The 15,608-nt window shown below is 38.8% G+C and overlaps 1 protein-coding gene across 2 annotated transcripts in view; it reads left to right on the top strand.

The window, feature by feature from the left end:
• The window catches only part of LOC107656726 (septin-9-like), a 70,323-nt gene that overhangs the window by 40,872 nt on the left and 13,843 nt on the right, over positions 1-15,608 (top strand). The window lies entirely within an intron of this gene.

Genomic DNA, 15,608 nt, shown 5'->3' with positions numbered 1-15,608 from the left:
TCAATGTTTTTTTTTTTTGTTTTTTTTTTAAGTGGCACACATGTTATTTCGCTAGTGGTCTTTTCTTTGGTGGTCTGTCCTGAGGTGCCTGGTCTGTGGTTGGATCCTATTATCTTTAACCCCATCTCTTGCTTTAAAGGGTGATCAAACACTGTGTGAAGAATAAATGTGTGTCATTTTTGAGAGAAGTTCTTCTAGTCTTCTGCTTCATGTGATTTCGACTTTCTGAGCCTCATCCCCCTTAGCCTGAGCTCCAAGCCTTTCTGTTCTGTGTTTGATCAACTGGACACTGAACTTAAACTGACTCTGACATCCTGAAGGAGCCGTTGAGTTTTGTCCCTTTACTGTCCATGAGAAATTAGCAAGATGCAAATGAGCCATGAGTGGAAGAAAGCTGCAAGGCAGCCGTAGGCTTCTTACTCTGTCTGGACTGGAGCCTTTTAGTCCAGCTGTGCTTCAGACAGCCTTCATACTGAGACGTAAACATACTGTGGTAACTCAGGATCACAAAGGACCTGAGGTAGAGAAGAACTGTGCTAAATGAGAAGGGAAGTGGTCATATGTAAGTCAGTGCAGCTGTGGAGTATCTGCAAACTTGAATGGCATTTGTAGTCGAAACTATAAAAAACATCCAGAGGCTGTTTATGCCAGACTTCATTTAAAGTTTAAAACTGTTATAATGAAGACTGTTGTTTATTTAAGGAACATTAAATTTGATGAACATGCTGTCGTTGTATTTATATTTGGGATAATATAAGTGCTTTCTATTTTCTTCCAGATTTACATGCACTTTTAGGAAGGTAGAACTAACCTTGTGGCTTCAAATCAGGTCATGTTTTTACTAGAGGTTACAACAGGTGTGCAACCTACAATCAGCTTGCCATGTCTGACTATGATGTATTTGCAGTCTGAAATTTTCTCTGCCTTTCGTGGTTGTGATATGGTTATGATGTCACAGCAGCTCACACGGAGGTCGTTGCTATAGTAAATTAGACATATATCAAGTATAGAGCACTGCATTGATGATGTATTTTTGTAGGCCAGCCCAGAAGTTAGCATCACCATGGTTCCCTTGACAATAACCCAACAGGATTTTTCCACTGGCTTTTGGATTATTACAGAAAATAAGCACTGTGACCAAATAAAGTTTATGATTCTTGGTTCAACATGAGGATTTTGAAGAAAAACAAAATGCACCAAGGTCACATGTCTTCAGCATGAGCATCACTAAGCTTCCGACAACTCTTTTGTGTGGGTGTTTGTTTGTGTGTGTTTTTTTCCCAGAAAGTCTGATTTAGAATAGTTTGCCAGAGCACAATTCTAAACACAATGAGGCTGTAAAAGCAGACTTGTGAAATTAATTTTCCTGTTTATGTGATGTTTATTGTCTCTGACATCCTCTGTAGTCTCATTTAGCCACTTCTTAGGTAATTGTAATTTTCGGAGTTTCAAAGCCTGCAGTCTGTGCATTTGCAAGCCAGTAGTCAGTACAGAGTTGATGCACATTGAGTAAAGTAAATGGTGAAATATGTCAGTAGTGCCTGTGAAAATTATAGCACAAAAGTTGCTGATTCAATTCAACTGAGATTTAGCATCCTGTCATCCTTGTGTACGATATTTAATCTCAGGAGCTACAAATGGACTGTGCCTGTGCATAGTGAACTGTAAAGCGTGTTGGAAAGAAAATGTCTGCTGACAAGTTCAAAGCTAGTAACTTAACCCTGTCATTCAGAAGTCAAATTGTGCATGTGGAAGATACAGTGATGGACTTCTCACACATTTGGATTTCATTAGTCATCCAAAATCCACCTCCTCATCATTATTACATGCACAACAGAACACACCAATGCACACGCATATATCTAAACAACTCGCACATGTACATAACAACCAGGTACACATCCAATCATTGACAGAACACACACAATGAATGGCACACAGCACACATGTGGAAACTCTCTGGGCCAGAGGAGTTCCTGTAAATGCTAAAAAATAGAGGAAAGAGCAGCTGCAGCCAAGAATGATCCAATGCCTAAACAGCCACACTGTGTGTGTACTGTATGTGTGTGTCTGTTTATGTCATGTGTATATATTCTGTATGCTAAAGGATGCAACCTTTTCACATTCTATAATGCCTGGAAAAAGCATGTTCCTATTAATCCTATTTATAGCGTTCTTATTCATCTAAATTACAAATGCTTGGCTGGTGCAGAACCCCCTGGAAGCACACAATTTGTAAATCTACCATCTTTGCTTTATAGTTTAATTTCTTTTCTATCCCACTGTTTAGCATCTGCTAGTGCTGGTACTGTGACATGTCCTATTAAAGTTATTATCAACTTATACCATTGCTGATCTGCCCTCAGGCACTGCATTACGGCACTAATCCCTCTTTAAAAAAAACAAAAAAACAAAAGCAATACACACGTTTGTTTCTGTGAATTGTGGGGACTTTCCATAGACTTCTATTACTTTTATACTGACCAAACAATATTTTCTATCCCCTAACCCTAAACCCACCCCTTACAGAACACCTGTTTGCATTGTTACACTTTCAGATAAACATCATTTACAATTTTTATTTATTTATTTATTTTTTTCGCATGACGGTCCACACAATGGCAAAAATTTCAGGTTTTACTATCCTTGTGGGTCCCCACAATGTAGCATAAACAAGTACACACACACACTTCAAATGTAACATCTTAAAATCAAGCAAATCATTTGTCAATCATGTAATCAAACATGACGCTTTAGCATACATATTTAGCTGCTGAACTTTAAATGGATCTAAATTAATAACTTTTTTTAACAAACATGAAATATTAATACATTTCAGTGAATAATAAATTAAAACTAGACACCTCATCTTATTTTTGGGAGTGGATAAAATAATACAACATTAAACATACAGCAATAAAGGAATGATCAAGGTTGACCTTTTCAGCTTTAAATTTAAGAGGATAACCCAAAATGGGTTCAATAAATAAATAAATAAATAAACTGTCATCATTTATTCACCCTCATGTTATCCCAAACCCTCGAAACACAAATGCAAATCTTTTAATGAAAGTTGAGAGATATCTGTCCCTCCTTTGAAAGTCCATTCAAGCAAAATTTTCAAGCTTCAAAAAGTTCATAAAATATCATAAAATATATGTATGAATCAATATGAATTGAGTGATTTAATCCAGTAAGAAAATAATTACAAAATTTAAATTTTTGTGTGAGCTTTTTAAGCTTTTAATAATAACTGTGGACTAATGTTATGTAAATCATGTCAAACAAGTTTATTTTCATCTAACCAATTTCAAAGTCCATGAGAAATGATACATTCTGAAAAGAGGAAATCCCCCAACTTTTCCATGACATTCTAATTTATTGAGATGCACCTGTAGATTAAAAAAAAAAACAAATTTCAGTAAGCATTAACCCACCCTGAGAAAAGACACCATCAACGAATGTGAAGATAGCATCACTGGCACAGAAACAGTGCTCAATTAATGCTCATGGGTGCTTTTGTTCTGATCTGGCCTCTGTGTCACATAATTCATAATTTTTTTTAAATTCTTATCCTTGTTATTCTACACCAGTTAATTGTTGTAAAGTTAAACCATGTAAAACATAACTGAATGGTTAATGTGAAACAATTGCCCTGCATTAGGGTCACTTTATTTAATTGTATTATCTAGGTGCTTGCGTACACACTTATCCACAAGGGAGTTACTTTGAACAATTACAATAATATCTAACAGCTGGGTTTTGTAGTTGGCCCTATACAAATATACAGTACAGTAAAGTTGGGATTTGGGTGAATTGTGGCAGAAGGCAACAGCTAGCTATGTTGTAAATGTGTGAGAGATTAGGTTCCTTCCTGTTTATTCAGTTTTTTGGAAAGGAAGTGATGTCACACCAGATTGCCTCACGTCCTTCCTTCCAATTGTTTCCCCTTGATCTGAAATTTACTCATGTAATATATTTTGTAGTTTTTGTATTCAGTTCTGATTTGCTATAAAACATCAGATCTGCTTAAATCCAGAAATGCTCAAACTATTTGTAATTTATGCATTGTTTAATTATCTTTAATGGGCAACTGACAGCCTTATTTTTTCTTAATGTTAAACAGTTCTAAACTTGGTTTTCTGACCTGTTCCTGACCTACATACACCAATCCCTGGGTCCCTCAGATCCTGTGACTCACCCTTATTGCAGAGGTTTAATATAAAAGCTTTAACCTTGGGACTGTGACACTGAAGTGGAGCTGTGTCTTCAGCTTCAGTGAGGTCATACTCAGATCACCCAACCAAACAAGTTACACATGCACAAGAAAGAGGGGCTGTCAAAATGGTGACAGATAGGTTTCATCAACTAAGCGCCTCCTGCTGGTGATCTAGACCCTCTGCAGAGTGTTTTGACTGGCTCCATGCCTCATCCTGTGTGTGTGTGTGTGTGTGTGTGTGTGTGTGTGTGTGTTGACCCCTTCCCTTCTCAACAGCTGAATCTGAGATAGAAAGGTATTTGAGAACTACAAGAAGAAAGAAGATACACAGATTGTTTTTGTTGCCTTTTCCTTTGTTTCTGTTGTACTGGGTCTTAAGATAAAGCTGTGGTTTTACAGTAATTTCAATGTTTTGTTATCTAAATTCACATTCAACAAGTAATGTTGAAGTAACGTAAGTAACATGTAAGTAACGACAAGTAGAGAAGAATAGTGGAAGACCATTCCAACTGTCAGCATTCATATATGCTTCTACATGCAAAGCAAATTACGACTATTTTATTAGAAATATATAATCAGTCTGTATATATTGATTGTGCGTCTATAATCAGTATACAGAAAGGCCTTGATTATACAGTATACAATTTTTTAAGAGCATCTTACTGACTTACACAGGGATGAGGGCTAGAACGATAACAAAAATGATAAATATGTCGATAAAGTTTTAATAATCATTTTAATCTATGAAAATTTTCCACACCACAGCTATAACGATAAAAAACGATATCATTAGAATTGCTAATTGCAAAATACCAAAAATATTTATCATTACTAACCATGAAACTCTTAAACTCTATTACAGTAAGTTTGAAATTTATGTACAGTACTTATGATTTGAATACATGATTGAGTAACTCTTTTTGGATCACTCATTCATTATGCCTATAGTAAATCACATTTTAGAACTAAATGAAATTATTAGACACTACGCAACCAACAAATGTAAATCTATCATATAATTTGATAAGCTCAAAGTTAACTATATCCTGTTAACTATACCAGTAGGACATAATAGAGAAACACTTAACATACAAATTACGCAATTCATTATGCCTATAGTAAATCACATTTTAGAACTAAATGAAATGATTAGACACTACGCAACCAACAAATGTAAATCTATCATATAATTTGATAAGCTCAAAGTCAACTATATCCTGTTAACTATACCAGTAGGACATAATAGAGAAACACTTAACATACAAATTACGCAAAAAAAAAAGTATGTTTTAATAATACATTTTGAAGACTCCCAATTCCCATGGTTTTCACTTATGGTAACACTTTATTTTGACAGTTCATTTTAGACATTCTACTAATTATAAGTAACCTTGCAACTACATGTCAACTACCAGTTAGAGTATTAGTAAACTGTCTGCTTAATAGCTGCTAGCTCTTTATTTTGAGGGTCTCCAACAGACATTCTACTCATTATAAGTAACTTTGCAAGTAATTCGTCATTTCTACTAACCATAATTTATACCCTAACCTAACAATCTACTCTAATGAGAGTTAGTTGACATGTAGTTGCAAAGTTACTTATAATTAGTAGAATTTCTAAAGAGGACTATCGAAATAAAGTGTAATCTTTACTTGAAGTTAAAATGTCCTATTTGTCATTTTAATGTTCAGAAGATTTCTCACAAGTGATGTGATGCACCTTTTATGTAAAACGTTTGCTCCAGGCTCTATTAATTGAAGTCAAAAGCACAAGCTTAATGTACACAACTTCAAACAAAGTGAGGAAATCTGCAACAAGCACACCCACTTGCACTCTGTGTCAGGTTCAGAAACAAAAACTTGAGTTCTAGTGTCTTTTATGTTGTTTTTGATACAGATAATGTGTAACGTCTCTGAGACGAGTTGAGTTGAGATGCGTCACTGGAAATATAACAGTCCTCTCTTGATAACATTTCCGGAAACATGTGTTTACTTTACATGGCAGGAGGGAAGGTCAAGGGTCACACAAGTTTCCCACCACAATGCAAGCCAGCTCCATTCAAAGGACTTTATCTTGGGGCCCAACTGACTTAATATTCCTCTTTTGTCTAGATATTCTATTTTCTTGATCACTCTCTAACATTTTCTCCCTCTTTATTTCCCCTTTTTTTTGGTATGTATATCGTATATATTTTTGATATATATATTTTTTGGTCACACTTTGTTTTAAGGCCCATTTCTCTCCATTAGCTATTAACTACGACTTTTGCCTCAGTAAACTCCTAATTTGCTGCTTATTAACAGTTAGTAAGGTAGTTGTTTGGTTTAGGTATGATCAAGGGATCTAAAATATGGTCATGCAGAAAATTCATTAATATGTGCCTCCTAAGTACTAATAAACAGCCAATTTGCTAGTGATATGCATGCTAGTTAATAGTGAGAATTGGTCCTTAAAATAGTGTCTTTTTTAAAAAAAATATATATTTTTTTAATCACAATATTACAGTCTTTTACTCTTGTAAGAGGCTGTACAATGTAACCTTACATTATGTAAGTGAGAGACGAGTTGAGTTGAGATGCGTCACTGGAAATATAACAGTCCTCTCTTGATAACATTTCCGGAAACATGTGTTTACTTTACATGGCAGGAGGGAAGGTCAAGGGTCACACAAGTTTCCCACCACAATGCAAGCCAGCTCCATTCAAAGGACTTTATCTTGGGGCCCAACTGACTTAATATTCCTCTTTTGTCTAGATATTCTATTTTCTTGATCACTCTCTAACATTTTCTCCCTCTTTATTTCCCCTTTTTTTTGGTATGTATATCGTATATATTTTTGATATATATATTTTTTGGTCACACTTTGTTTTAAGGCCCATTTCTCTCCATTAGCTATTAACTACGACTTTTGCCTCAGTAAACTCCTAATTTGCTGCTTATTAACAGTTAGTAAGGTAGTTGTTTGGTTTAGGTATGATCAAGGGATCTAAAATATGGTCATGCAGAAAATTCATTAATATGTGCCTCCTAAGTACTAATAAACAGCCAATTTGCTAGTGATATGCATGCTAGTTAATAGTGAGAATTGGTCCTTAAAATAGTGTCTTTTTTAAAAAATATTTTTTTTTTTAATCACAATATTACAGTCTTTTACTGTTGTAAGAGGCTGTACAATGTAACCTTACATTATGTAAGTGACTTTAAAACAAGTATACATATACATATAACTACTCAAGAACTTCTGTATGCTTGACATCTAAGGTTCATTTAATACATCTGCTTGACAAAAATAACAATAAGCATTTTGCTCAAAGTGCTTTTTGTGCTCTTTTGAGCTTTATCAGGGTGCAGCATCACATGGTGAGTGAAATACTATAATACATGGGCTGTCAGGAAAGTGTCCAGTCATGTAATATGAATAATAGTGACATTTATCAAAGAAGAATCACCTTTGAAAATCACCTTTGGAAGGGATGAGATTTCAGACCATTGATGAGATTCAGGAAAATACATTGAGGCAGCCGATGCCGTTTCCTACAAAGGATTTTGCTGAGTGTTTTGAACAGTGGAAGAGATGCAGGAGAACTGTGTGAGGTACCAAGGTGCCTACTTTGAAGGGGACTGAGGCATCATTGTCCTATGTACAATGATGTTTCTTGTATCTTCTTTGATAATGTCTCTTTTTTTCATATTACATGGCTGGATACTTTCCGGAGAGCCCTTATACAGGTATGTAATGAAATCAAAGATTCTCCCCTTAAAATCTGATCACATGAAATGGATCTTTTTAAATCATGTTTAAACTGAGCTTTTGGATGTGTAGATATATATGTAATATGCTCATAAGAAAGCATTTTTATTAATGTTCACAAAGATATCATGGAATGGATTTAGTCGATGTACATTGACAGTAACTTAGAACTGTACTATTCTTTAAGTTAGAATGATAGACTGTAAACCAAACATGATGATAAGGATGATAAGGTGCTCTCTCACAGCAAAGCAATCCTCCCCACAATCTAAAAATCACAGTAACAAGTAGGGCTGTGCAGCAAAGTCAATATCTGTATAATGTATGTATCTGTAACTATTTGTTTCTCTATCTTGGATGTAGATGGAGGTTAAACCAGCCATGTTTTAAATGTAATTCTGTTACCCTCATAGTTTCCATATAGTAAATATGCCATGTATAATTATTATAATGTATAATTATTACTTACCCCTGTGGTGAAAATCACATTTTTAATATTGTTTACATGTCTGTCTGGTGTTTTTAATATGCTTAAAGACAAGCCATGTGAAAATTCAACATCAGTTAACATCATTGCTGAGCATTTTCTCCTTAAAACGTCAGTGTGCAAAGACAGTTTCTAAAATGTGTTTTGAAACAGCCCCTATTTCCTATTGTCTCAAACTTGTAACCGGCCCCATCAACTTGCGGGGTGTCAGACTCTGTTCCATGGTTTGTGTGTGTCTTGCTCCCCATGTGCCTTCCTATGCCCTTATTTGGTTAGTTTCCTGTTCCTGTCCTGATTAGTTAAGTTCATTTGTCCCAGGTGTTTCCCTTGATGTTTCATTGCTCCCAGGTGTGTCTCGTCATCCCCTCCTCCTGTGTGTATAAATAGTGTTCCCTGTGTGTGCTCCAGCGTCCGGTATTGTATGTTAATGAATGTGAATGTCTGCTGAAGTCTACCGCCGTTACTACGTGTGTTTTCCTGGTTCCCTTGAAGTTATTAAAATCCCATCATTAATGTACTCCTCGTCTCTCTCCGTTCCTTGCTCCTCAGTCCGCTCAGCAGTGACCCCGTGACAGAATTCCGGACCTAAAAAGTAAGCAGCACCCCCTCTCCCCGTTTGAGTTCCGTTTTTTTACAGCCCCAGAGCTCGCCCCAGTGCCGGCTCCAGCCCCAAAACTCACAACAGTCCCAGCTCCTCGAATGCACTTCGCTATGCCTGCTCCGCCAGGGCGCCCTCCAGTGCCAGCACCACGTAAGCGGCCTTCCTATGCCCTTATTTGGTTAGTTTCCTGTTCCTGTCCTGATTAGTTGCGTTCATTTGTCCCAGGTGTTTCCCTTGATGTTTCATTGCTCCCAGGTGTTTCTCATCATCCCCTCCTCCTGTGTGTATAAATAGTGTTCCCCGTGTGTGCTCCAGCGTCCAGTATTGTATGTTAATGAATGTGAATGTCTGCTGAAGTCTACCTCCGTTACTACGTGTGTTTTCCTGGTTCCCTTGAAGTTATTAAAATCCCATCATTAATGTACTCCTCGTCTCTCTCCGTTCCTTGCTCCTCAGTCCGCTCAGCAGTGATCCCGTGACACGGGGTGGGGCTTTTTTATATTAGTAGCTGTCTGCGATAGCGAACAGGAACATTGTTTGTGTAACAACACATTATTAGCTGTTTGATAGTCAAGCCAAAGGCTAGTGATATCAGTTACCGTTACGTGTCCGTCTTTGTAGAGATTGATACATAAAATGCTTTACCATTCTGATACATTGCCTTGTAGACGACCCTGTATGATTCGCTCTTCCTCTTCTTCTTTGGAATCAGTTTCTGGTTCAAACATATATGGATGAATTAATTCAATATTGCCACTTGCCATTGCATAGCATCCAGAGTGCACCACCCCTCCCCATTGGATGTTATATGGCGTGAGGACACACCTTCCGGAGGGGGGCGTTATGTCAGACTCTGTTCCATGGTTTGTGTGTGTCTTGCTCCCCATGTGCCTTCCTATGCCCTTATTTGGTTAGTTTCCTGTTCCTGTCCTGATTAGTTGCGTTCATTTGTCCCAGGTGTTTCCCTTGATGTTTCATTGCTCCCAGGTGTTTCTCATCATCCCCTCCTCCTGTGTGTATAAATAGTGTTCCCCGTGTGTGCTCCAGCGTCCAGTATTGTATGTTAATGAATGTGAATGTCTGCTGAAGTCTACCTCCGTTACTACGTGTGTTTTCCTGGTTCCCTTGAAGTTATTAAAATCCCATCATTAATGTACTCCTCGTCTCTCTCCGTTCCTTGCTCCTCAGTCCGCTCAGCAGTGATCCCGTGACACGGGGTGGGGCTTTTTTATATTAGTAGCTGTCTGCGATAGCGAACAGGAACATTGTTTGTGTAACAACACATTATTAGCTGTTTGATAGTCAAGCCAAAGGCTAGTGATATCAGTTACCGTTACGTGTCCGTCTTTGTAGAGATTGATACATAAAATGCTTTACCATTCTGATACATTGCCTTGTAGACGACCCTGTATGATTAGCTCTTCCTCTTCTTCTTTGGAATCAGTTTCTGGTTCAAACATATATGGATGAATTAATTAAATATTGCCACTTGCCATTGCATAGCATTTACTACATCAGTTTCCCAAGTGGAAGTGGAGCAGGTAGTCCGAGTTGGTGTGCTTGAGTGGAGTTGAAAAACTTCCCTTTTTTTCTTTTCCAATTTAATACACGTTACACAAAATACTGTGCATTTCCACCAGTAGTCTGGCTGGCCGGTTTACATAAATCAGATGATACAGTACTGGACAACCATGTGTGAAAGAGATAACTGATGCTAACAATGTCCTATGTACACTTTTTAACAAATGATGCTTCTACTTACATATTTCTACTCATCTAGAAACTGCACCTTTTCAGTTCAGCCCTAAGGAAATCAGAGTTCAATATGTACAGTATTACTATTACATATAATATGTAATAGTACAGTATTTGCTTGCCATGACAGCTTCACAAGCTTGCACAGGAAACTGTAGTGACTATTTGATTTAAGTTTACATTCACTTTACACACTCACTATTGCATTGTAAGTTTAGTTATTTATCTAAAATATTGTGCTGTCACCTGGCTGTTTTCAACCAAGCACAAGTGGTAAATGCATCTAACAATTTTTTTTTTTTCTATTTTTAGTTACAAATTGTTATTCGTTTTGAAGTTTTTGTGCCATTACAAATGATGTATTCGGCTTCTGGCACATCCTTAATAACAAGCATCATCACATAAGGATGTTAGTTGAACCACAATCTTGGACGTACCTCACCCTCTCCCCCGCAGTGGCCTGACTTCATTGTTTTTTTGCTGTGGACCCCAGTGAAAAGCTTTGATGCATGTGTGTTGGAGTGAGAGAAAGATAAATTATTTATTCGGTTGGGGGTGCAAAATAACCTTTAACCCACCTTATGTTCCCTTTGTGTTCTGCACATTATGACCTCATGACTCACAGCTGTCAACCTCAGAATACCAAACAGCAGGGTTCATCCAGCTCTAGGAGGTTTCATTCTCTACTGATTCCAAAGATGCGATGAACAATTCATCGTGATTCATGAGAGTTATGATGTGGACCTGTGGCTGAGCAACTGTAACCGAATTAGAAGCAGTGCAGGAAGTGACCACACAACTGGAATGAATTAACAACAGACATGGGTACAATGCAATGTCTGTCTTTTACTATACCTCAGAGAAACAGGCTTTCAATAAATGAACAAACTGTCCCAAGGTTGTTTTTCTCTTTTGAATTATTTTGCTTCAGACAGGGCCTTCAAACAGGTCATTTTGTAAGCAGCCAATTGTAAGGGAAGGAGCTGGAGACATTGACAGTGTCCAAAAGGCAGTTGCTGTCAGGATTATGGACTATTCTGTGTGTGTTTTTGCCTATTCGGTTGGGGGTGCAAAATAACCTTTAACCCACCTTATGTTCCCTTTGTGTTCTGCACATTATGACCTCATGACTCACAGCTGTCAACCTCAGAATACCAAACAGCAGGGTTCATCCAGCTCTAGGAGGTTTCATTCTCTACTGATTCCAAAGATGCGATGAACAATTCATCGTGATTCATGAGAGTTATGATGTGGATCTGTGGCTGAGCAACTGTAACCGAATTAGAAGCAGTGCAGGAAGTGACCACACAACTGGAATTAATTAACAACAGACATGGGTACAATGCAATGTCTGTCTTTTACTATACCTCAGAGAAACAGGCTTTCAATAAATGAACAAACTGTCCCAAGGTTGTTTTTCTCTTTTGAATTATTTTGCTTCAGACAGGGCCTTCAAACAGGTCATTTTGTAAGCAGCCAATTGTAAGGGAAGGAGCTGGAGACATTGACAGTGTCCAAAAGGCAGTTGCTGTCAGGATTATGGACTATTCTGTGTGTGTTTTTGCCCCTGTGACCCAGTTTCTTCCTCATGTTGATTGTGTTAATTTGATTCCAGGTGTGTCTCGTTCCTCCACAATTATCCTGCCTTTAAAAGCCCTAGTCCTTTCAGTTCTTGTCTGTCGGGTCTACTTGTTGAATGTTCTCCTTGTTCTCGGTTTTCCTGTGGATTATTAAAGACTGTGTTATTCAAGTACACCTTGTTTCCTCGTTCCTTGCTCCCCGAGTGAATCGTGACAGAAGACCCGACTGATACAGTTTTTTTAGAGGGGGAATCGAATCTGAAGATTCAAAATCAACCCGATTAGAACTGATTCCAAATTTGAATAGCTTACACGTCATCCACTATTTGTCCAGCGTCTAGTAGAATTTAGTGTATCTTACCAATTTTATTTGTACTACTACGTGGCCAACGACAATGGTACAAGATTGGTATTTGTGTTATCTATGAGCAAGGTAACCAGATCTGGGCAAAGTTTTAACTTTAAATTCACGACACAAGGCAATAATTCTTATAATGAAACAGGAATTTATTGGCTATTCTAGATTACATTAAACCAAACTAATGCAAACACACACACACACACACACACATATACACACACATACGGTTCAAAGGATGAGGATTTTAAAGGAGTTCTGAGGAAGTCCCAAAATTCTAGTAAGTTACTAGTTCTTAGATCGCACCAAGAAAATCACAAAAGCAGAGATTTGTCTTATCTTTACTGCTTAAGATCAATTCAGCACCAGTTCAGCAAGAGATGAAGCTTTGTTTGTTTACTTGCATTTTGGTGACAGCTGAGCAGGGTTTCCCTTGTTGGCTCGTCTCAGGGAATTCCAGCACCTCTGATTGGTTGTAGACCTGTCGTTTGGATGGCGTCTTTGGGGAAGCCCTCGGAGAGAGTGAGGGTTTCCTTGTGAAGTAGGAGCTTCGGAAGTCGGTTGCCTTGGGTAAGGAGAGTGAGGCTTGCCTTGAAGTTCTTCTGAGAGTTTCTCTGCTTGGCTTTAGACTTTGAAGATTCCGGCAGTCACGAAGTTTCACGGAGTGTTTGGAGCTTTGAATGACCCGATCGCTTGATGGTGCAGCGTGTGAGCGCAAGTTGGAGCGCGATTAACACAAAGGCGAAAAGGCATTGAATCTGTTCGGACATTGGGTTTTTGATCAAACTGCATAAGTCCGTCCCACAGATCGTTGTTCCAATCAGACATTGGCTGCAGGGCGGGGCCACACCCTGCAAGGTTCTTCTTCATGCATAAATTAACATGATGCTTCAATTTATCACGTGGGGAAATATCTTTGCAGGTTGCCATGTATATTTCCGTGCATAGCGATTACGAGGTATCTCAACTATATGTTGTGAAAGAACACTTTAGTCCTTGATACAAAAGATCTCTGTTGTCTCCTGATTGGATTAGTGTTTCATCACTCTTTCGATTCTTCTGATGAGATAACGACAAGGCGTTGACAGGAAATCGACCCAGACCATTGGTGTCATGTGATGGTGTGATTAGTTTGAACCTCATGATGGTTTGGAGGGGGAAGATCTTTAGATTCTTCTGGAATGTGTCTGTTCAATAGCTCACGAGGTGGCCTGCTCGAACGAAGGTCCTACAGTTTATTAGGTCCTTCTTGATGACCCAATCGCTTGATGGTGCAGCGTGTGTGCACAAATTGGAGCGCGATAAACACAAAGGCGAAAAAGGCATTGAATCTGTTCGGACAATCAGACATTGGCTGCAGGGTGGGGCCGGGCCACGCAAGGTTCTTCTTCATGCATAAATTAACATGATGCTTCAATTTATGACATGGGAACATCCTTGCCAGATTTGATTAATACTCTATAAAGTTTCTTAATGCGAGTATCGTACATATTTCCCTCACATGGGAACATCCTTGCCAGATTTTATTAATACTTCTATAAAGTTTCTTAATGTGAGTATCGTACATATTTCCCACTTCTCATTCATACCAAAGTTTTGCACATAAAATAAGCTTTCATTCAAGCTCAAATATTGGGTAGTTTGCATACACATTAATAATCTTTATCTACTAAAAGGGGTTATAAAACATTGATTAAACTTGCACCGATTACAGGAAACGCATCAAGCATATATAAGAAATAAAAAATATTATTTGTGAATATAGTTGCCCTTTTATACTTTTAAATGATTGTCTTTTGAATTGTCTATGTAAGTTCTATGTTCCTTTGTCTGTGACAGGAGAAACGCAAGTTTTTCTGGAATGTAGAGAAAGGGGGAGGACAGTGAAAGTCCTGAGATCAATGGAGGTTGCAAAAAGTCATGCGGTGTAGACCTGCTATTCTTCTCGCTCGGACATGGAGCTATTAAACTGTCGCTTTCTGTTTATCGGATTATCCCGGAGGTCAATGGAGGTTGCAAAAAGTCATACGGTGTAGACCTGCTATTCTTCTCGCTCGGACATGGAGCTGTAAATCTGTCGCTTTCTGTTTATCGGATTATCGATTTATGAGTTAAACGGTCATGGGGTCCAGGAGTGTCTGTCGCTGGAACATTTCCAGATACAATGTTCTTTGTTCTGTTGTTTATTAGATTTTTATTTTTGCTGAAGCCAGTCACGAGACAACACTGAAGTTCTGTTGCTTAAATGAGTCCAGATGCAGGGGTCAGTTATTGCTGTCTCAGTGCTTGCAGACCCAGGAGGGGGTTTTGTAAATCACACTCTTCCTGTGTTTCTTGCAAAGATAAGCCGAGCGGGACAGGAACTATTTGAGACAATTGGCGCCTGAGCTGACCACGGTTCAGTTTTACGACTCGCACTTGAGAGGTTGAGAGGAGACTCCTTAGCTTCTGCTTAAGGAATGTGCTGTTCTGTTCAAAGGAGATCCTACACCAGCCTCAACACCGCGTGCAGAGCGCCGTCGTCCGAAGATGGCCCTCGAGCTGAATTCGCCGCCTTTGTGGAGTGGACACTGGCGAGAAATGGATCTCCGTTCCCCGCCGGTTCCCAGGAACCCAGGGCCGAGCCCACCATCTCCCCGATGCACGGAGTGCATGCCCGAGCCCGTCGCGACCGACGAGCCATCGCTAGAGAGAGCGACAGAGCTGAGGATCGACGCGGAGCCAGAGGCCTTGATGTCAGTCAAGGTTTGTGAGCCGGCAACAATGCCTGCCACGAGGGAGAATGCCACGGATGGTGTGAGCGTGGAGAGGAGCTCTGCCCCCTGCACCGCGGCTGAGGGTGAGCTGAGTATGGCG

Source organism: Sinocyclocheilus anshuiensis, unplaced genomic scaffold (genome assembly GCF_001515605.1).
Source record: "Sinocyclocheilus anshuiensis isolate Anshui unplaced genomic scaffold, SAMN03320099.WGS_v1.1 scaffold3380, whole genome shotgun sequence".
Taxonomy (NCBI): Eukaryota; Metazoa; Chordata; class Actinopteri; order Cypriniformes; family Cyprinidae; genus Sinocyclocheilus; species Sinocyclocheilus anshuiensis.
Note: the sequence above shows the minus strand (reverse complement) of the source record. Positions and strands in the feature narration are given on the sequence as shown.